The sequence below is a fragment of the Gymnoscopelus braueri genome (genome assembly GCF_963280865.1).
Source record: "Gymnoscopelus braueri genome assembly, chromosome: 4".
NCBI lineage: Eukaryota > Metazoa > Chordata > Actinopteri > Myctophiformes > Myctophidae > Gymnoscopelus > Gymnoscopelus braueri.
In genome coordinates this window covers 13457897-13463896 of record NC_137605.1, presented here as the reverse complement: position 1 = coordinate 13463896, position 6000 = coordinate 13457897, and positions in this window count along the sequence as shown.

Below are 6000 nucleotides of genomic sequence, written 5' to 3'. Positions count from 1 at the left end.
TACTGCTGTATGGGGCTGAGACATGGACCCTCACAGTGGAATCAGTACTGCTGTATGTGGCTGAGACATGGACCCTCACAGTGGAGTCAGTACTGCTGTATGGGGCTGAGACATGGACCCTCACAGTGGAATCAGTACTGCTGTATGTGGCTGAGACATGGACCCTCACAGTGGAATCAGTACTGCTGTATGTGGCTGAGACATGGACCCTCACAGCACAACAGGAAATTGGATGGAGTCTATACAAGAATGCTATGAATGACACTATAGGTGTCACATAGACGGACCACATCAGAAATGTGGTCCTCTATAGGGACCTACCTCAGGTCGCAGATAAAGTCAGAGAGAGAAAGATGAGGCTGGCAGGTCACTGTGTGTGGAACTAGAGGCAAGCAAACTGACACTGTATGGGAGCCAACCCAGAGAAAAGCCAGGAAAGGCAAGAAGCGCACCGCCTACGTAGATGCACTGTCTATTATGAAGCTATCAATGAAATCTATGAAAAAGTTTACTCTGCAACACACTTTTATACAATATGTAGTGGGGGGTCCTTACTTCATGTCTCTCTCAGCTAAGGGGTCCTTGGCCTCCATCTAAACCCCTGGTTTTACTTGAATTGCTTGCAAAAGTTTTTTTTTTACCTGCTCTTTGCTGTTTCTTTATGCGTATTGTATATGATTCAGAGGTGTACCGTATGGCTCAATGTTGTATAGCTTATTATTAATGGACAATGTATTTGTCATGATCAACTTTCGGTGAAGGATTTTTTTGTATGTATAGACCTAGTTTTTTTGTATTGATTCTGTCAACAAGCACAATTCAACATCTATTATGTCACTTACAATGTTAGTATCTGTTGAGGCTGAAGTGAGCTATTCCTCTTTATGACAGCATAAGAACATAACATGATCAGTGGTGGACAGTAACTAACATTTGTAATTTACTTTATTTGTATTTCGGATGCTTATGAATACATACTTTTGACTCTACTTTGTGTAGAGAAAAGTACATGGTGAATTAACCACTTAAGCCCTTTTTCAAATATGGTGGAAAATAGCTGATCTACAAGCTCACAACGTGTCCTGAGGCAGATTGTAGATCTGCTATTTTCACTATTGATATTTTTGGGTACTTTGTAATTTGTACTTTTTGATAATTAAGTATTTTTTAAAAAATCAAGTACTCCAGTACTTTAAAGTAATACTAGGTAACTTTTTCAATAAAATTAAAGTTAAATTGTATATCTTTTGTGAGTGGCAATTGTTTCACAACACCCACTCCATGAATTTCACCCCCGAAAGCCTTTTATTTATATATTTTCTATTGAACGGTGTCGGGGGGGACTTTCCCGCGGAAATGACGTCATCTGGCCGGAAAACGGATGCTTTCCTGTTTGGCCAGGAACTACTGCACCGGTTTCCTGTTTGGCCAGGAACTACCGCGCTAATAACAAAAAGGAAACTCACGCTGATTTTAAGAGATTGTATGATTTGAAGATCGAAAAACAACAGAAAAAGAAAACACAGCTCACGGTAACTAAAGCTCCACTGGCTAAGAGAAACGATCCACAGATCGTATAAAACAATTAAAAGAACGCTTTTTGAAACGCTTCCGTCTTCCGGTGAAAACAAATGGAATTCTGGGTAACAGAGGAATAAACGAACGGCCTGCAGTGACGGTAATGACCAGCAGAGGCTGCTAAAAATCTTTATTTGTGGACCTGCATTGTATAACTTTAACTCAAGTAGGCCTACACATTTGACAGAGCAAACCTTCACTTGTAGTTGAGTAATATTTGACCAGGAGTATCTACAGTATATATATATATATAGTATATATTTGACTCAAGTACTGTAGTTAAAGCAGCACTATGTAACTTTCCTCTTCTACCCCGCATTTGAACCCGGTTTCCTGCTCAAATCCTGCTTGCTCAGGGGATAAATTGAATCTTGACTTTCAAGTCAAAATTCGTGTCAGAGGTGAGACATGACCTTTGACACGATCTAAATGTCTCAATAGAAGAGCAGGGAGACAAAATACAACCACACCAATTGTATAAGTTATGCAAGGGATAATGCATGGGGAGGTAGTCATTATTGAAATTTAAAGCCCGATAGGGCGATTAACCACCGAGGCGAAGCCGGTTAATGACTACCTCCCCATGCATTATCCCGCTTATTACACGGCTACTTAATAAATACATAAATAAATTTACCCAAAAGTAACAACAAAACGAAGTATTTCCTTGCTTACGGCAATGAAAGTATTCCATAAGTATTGGGCTGGGCGGACAAGTTCGCCTCGGAAAACAAATGACAAAATAAATAAAAACTCGCCCCAAAACACACTCGCCCCCATTCTATATACTGCCGATTTGCCTGTAATACCACCGGATTTGCCCCGGGGCGATTGTGTTTTGGGGCGAGCGTTTTGGTATTTCCCCCGTTGTTGAGACACGATAAACAAGGAAGTGCAGTGGATCAAATATAATCACTTTTCGGTTATTGCATCGTCTATTTCTCACTTCAAATGTTTTCAAAAACATTCTTGAGAGCAACGTTTAGTTGTAAATGACATTGGTTGTTTGTTTACATGGCTGTCATGTTGGATAAAGCATAAAACCAAGCAGCGCAGGTTGATATGAGCAGGTGTTCTGAGTCTCTGATTACACAGTTTCCTCGTCGGTCTCACCGGTCATTATCATCGGTCATTATCCAGAAATAATGACCGATGACTGACCAATCAGAATCGAGCATTCAACCAAGCCGTGTAATAAAATGTATTAACATACTCTTGGCAAAATGACATTTTCAACTAAATTCTTTGCTTCTGGGGGTCCCTGGAACAAAATATTTTGAGATGTGGGGGGTCCACGGCCAAATACATATCATTTTGGGTGGTCCTTGACATGAAAACGTTTTGAGCACCAGTGCACCACTGATATAGCAACATAAGCTTTTCAGAAAACTTAAAAGAATGCTACGAATGACACTATACTGTAGGTGTCACATAGACCGTTGGTTCTCAAAGTGGGGTCCGGGGACCCCCAGGGGTCCTTGGGGGAGTTCAAGGGGGTCCCCAGCAAAATTATTGATAGTTAGGAACCATATGGACCGTTATGGGTCTGTAACTCAGAGAGTGTACGCATGCTGTTTCCCTAACAGGTCCATTTGGTTCCATTTGTACACTCTCAGAGTTAAATTAACATTGATTTTACAATATAAATTGGGGTCCCAGAGATAGAAATGCCATTAAATGGGGGTCCGTAACCTAATGCATGTCAAACTGGGGGTCTTTGAAATTAAAATGGTTGAGAATCACTGCTAGAGCCATAAAAAATCTTCTCTTATGGGGGTCCTTGGCATATCTTTTCAAATGGGGGTCCGCGGGCTAATAAGTGTCAATTTGGGGGTCCTTGACATGAAAAAGTTTGAGAACCACTGCTCTATAGGGACCTACCACAGGTCACAGATAACGTCAGAGAGAGAAGGATGAGGCTGGCAGGTCACTGTGTCAGGCACCTGGAACTAGAGGCAAGCAAACTGACACTGTATGGGAGCCAACCCAGAGAAAAGACAGGAAAGGCAAGAAGCGCACCGCCTACGTAGATGCACTGTCCATGAAGCTATCAATGAAATCTATGAAAAAGTTTACTCTGCAACACACTTTTATACAATGTAGTGGAGGGTCCTTGCTTCATGTCTCTCTCAGCTAAGGGGTCCTTGGCCTCCATATAAACCCCTATAGTTTAGAAAGAATAGAGGATCTTTCCTCACCACAGAAATCTGCAAGCAATTCTGTAGGAGCTCTCTTGTTGCAATCTAAGTTTTCCAAGTTGTATTGATATATTACATTTTGACTATAATTGCTTGCAAAATAACTTTTTTTGTCCTGCTCTAAGTGGTTTCTTTAGGCGTATTGTGTATGATTCAGACATGATGGCTGGATGGATGTTATTGGACAATTTATTTTTCATTATCAACTTTAGGTGAACTAACCTTGTAAGTGACATAATAGATGTTGATTTGTGCTTGTTGCCAGAATCTGGCCTCTGTTGAGGCTGAAGTGAGCTATTCCTCTGTATTGTATAAGTTATATTGTATGAACATACTCTCTGCCAACACGATGCATTTAGCGCTGCCTCCTCCATTGAAACAGTAAAAGGGTTTTAATGGGACTAATGCAGCAGAAACGATGTGGTTCCAACTCACAGGAAAGCAGATGGAGGATACAGTCAGTATGAAGCTCATGAAACAGCTGTTCTTTCTCCACTTCTATGTGGTTCTAACAGTGGTGGGAAAAGTACTCCCATGTTTTACTTCAGTAAAAGTATCAATACTGCAATGTAAAAAATACTCTGTTACAAGTAAAAGTAAGGTATTCAAAATTTACATAAAAGTACAAAAGTTTTGGTATCAAAATGTACCAAAAGTAAAAGTACTCATTGTGCAGAAGGTCCCATTTCAAGTTTTCAAATGTGTAAAATGTATAAAAATCCTACGCGTCGCTTGCGACACATTGTGAACTTGTAGATACGTTATTTTCAAATTGCCAAAGAATATATACTGTGTATAAGTGGTTTTGTAGCATTAATCAAAATCTACGAAGTAACTAGTAACTACAGTTATCAAATAATTGTAGTGGAGTAAAAGTACAATATTTGTCTCTGAGATTCATTGGAGTAGAAGTAATAGTATTGAAAATTGGAAATACTCCAGTGAAGTAAAAGTACCTCAAAATTGTACTTAAAGGTAGAGTAAGTGATATTTTTTGGATTGTTTTTTGTTAAAAGGTTAAAGTAGGCTACTATGCTGATAGTAATCATTGCTACAGAGCGTTTGTTTGGTCACAGGGGTCTCTCCAGCTCTTTAGTAAACAGAATATAGCACATTTTCAGATAGGTGACACATTTTAAGCCAATCAGGAGAGAGAGCACTGAAAATGCATTTTCTGTTTAATAAAGAGCTGGAGAGACATGGGAGACTCCTTTACTGAACAAACACTCTATAGCAATGAGTACTATCAGAATATAGAGCTATTTAACACTTATTTTAACAAAAGTAAATCACTTACCCTACCTTAAGTACAGTACTTGAGTAAATGTACTTAGTTACTTTCCACCACTGATGCTGAACAACACACAGCAGTGGTGGAAAACAACCAAGTACATGCACTCAAGTACTGTACTTTTGTAAAAAAAAAAAAATATGTACTTTTACTTTACTTGTCCCATTTTCTTTACTCCACTACAATTAAAAGACAACTTTAGTTACAAGTTACTTTGTAGATGTACATTATTATCAATATAAAAGATACATTGATCGCCTGAGCACAATTTTTTTAATATACTTTGACTTTCCAAAAATGGATGTTCTGATTGACGTCATAATGTCATAATGTCATAATGTCTGTCATTATCACACATTCCCTGATAACTTTTTTGTTTGGTTTATTTTGGTCTATTCCCTGTTTGCTTGTTTGCAATATGGATTTGACACCCTGTAAAATCAAATATGTCAACTATGTTGGCTTATTATTATTATTATTATTATTGTTATTATTATTATTATTATTATTATTATTACCAGTAATCTTGTCATTGGTAATCAGGTATAATCATGTATTTTTATTTTTATACTGCAATCAGGTCATTTTTTATTCTATATAATCATGCGTGCCAACTTTGTTGGATAATTTGTTGTTTGCAAATCATGTTCTATTAATGTTTTTATTGTGTTATACATGGGTAGAGGCCTCGTATAAAGGGATACTTCACTTTAGGGCCGGGGACACATTTAAAAAAAATATTAAAAATAAATGAAAAAAGTTATGGAAAATTCATGGCCCCCTCACGCATTAGAGTGTCCTACTAATGTGTGAGGGGGCCATGAATTTTCCATAACTTTTTTCATTTATTTTTTATATTTTTTTTAAATGTGTCCCCGGCCCGAAAGTGAAGTATCCCTTAAGCCCTTTGGGCTTCTTGCCTCCACCTGGCAC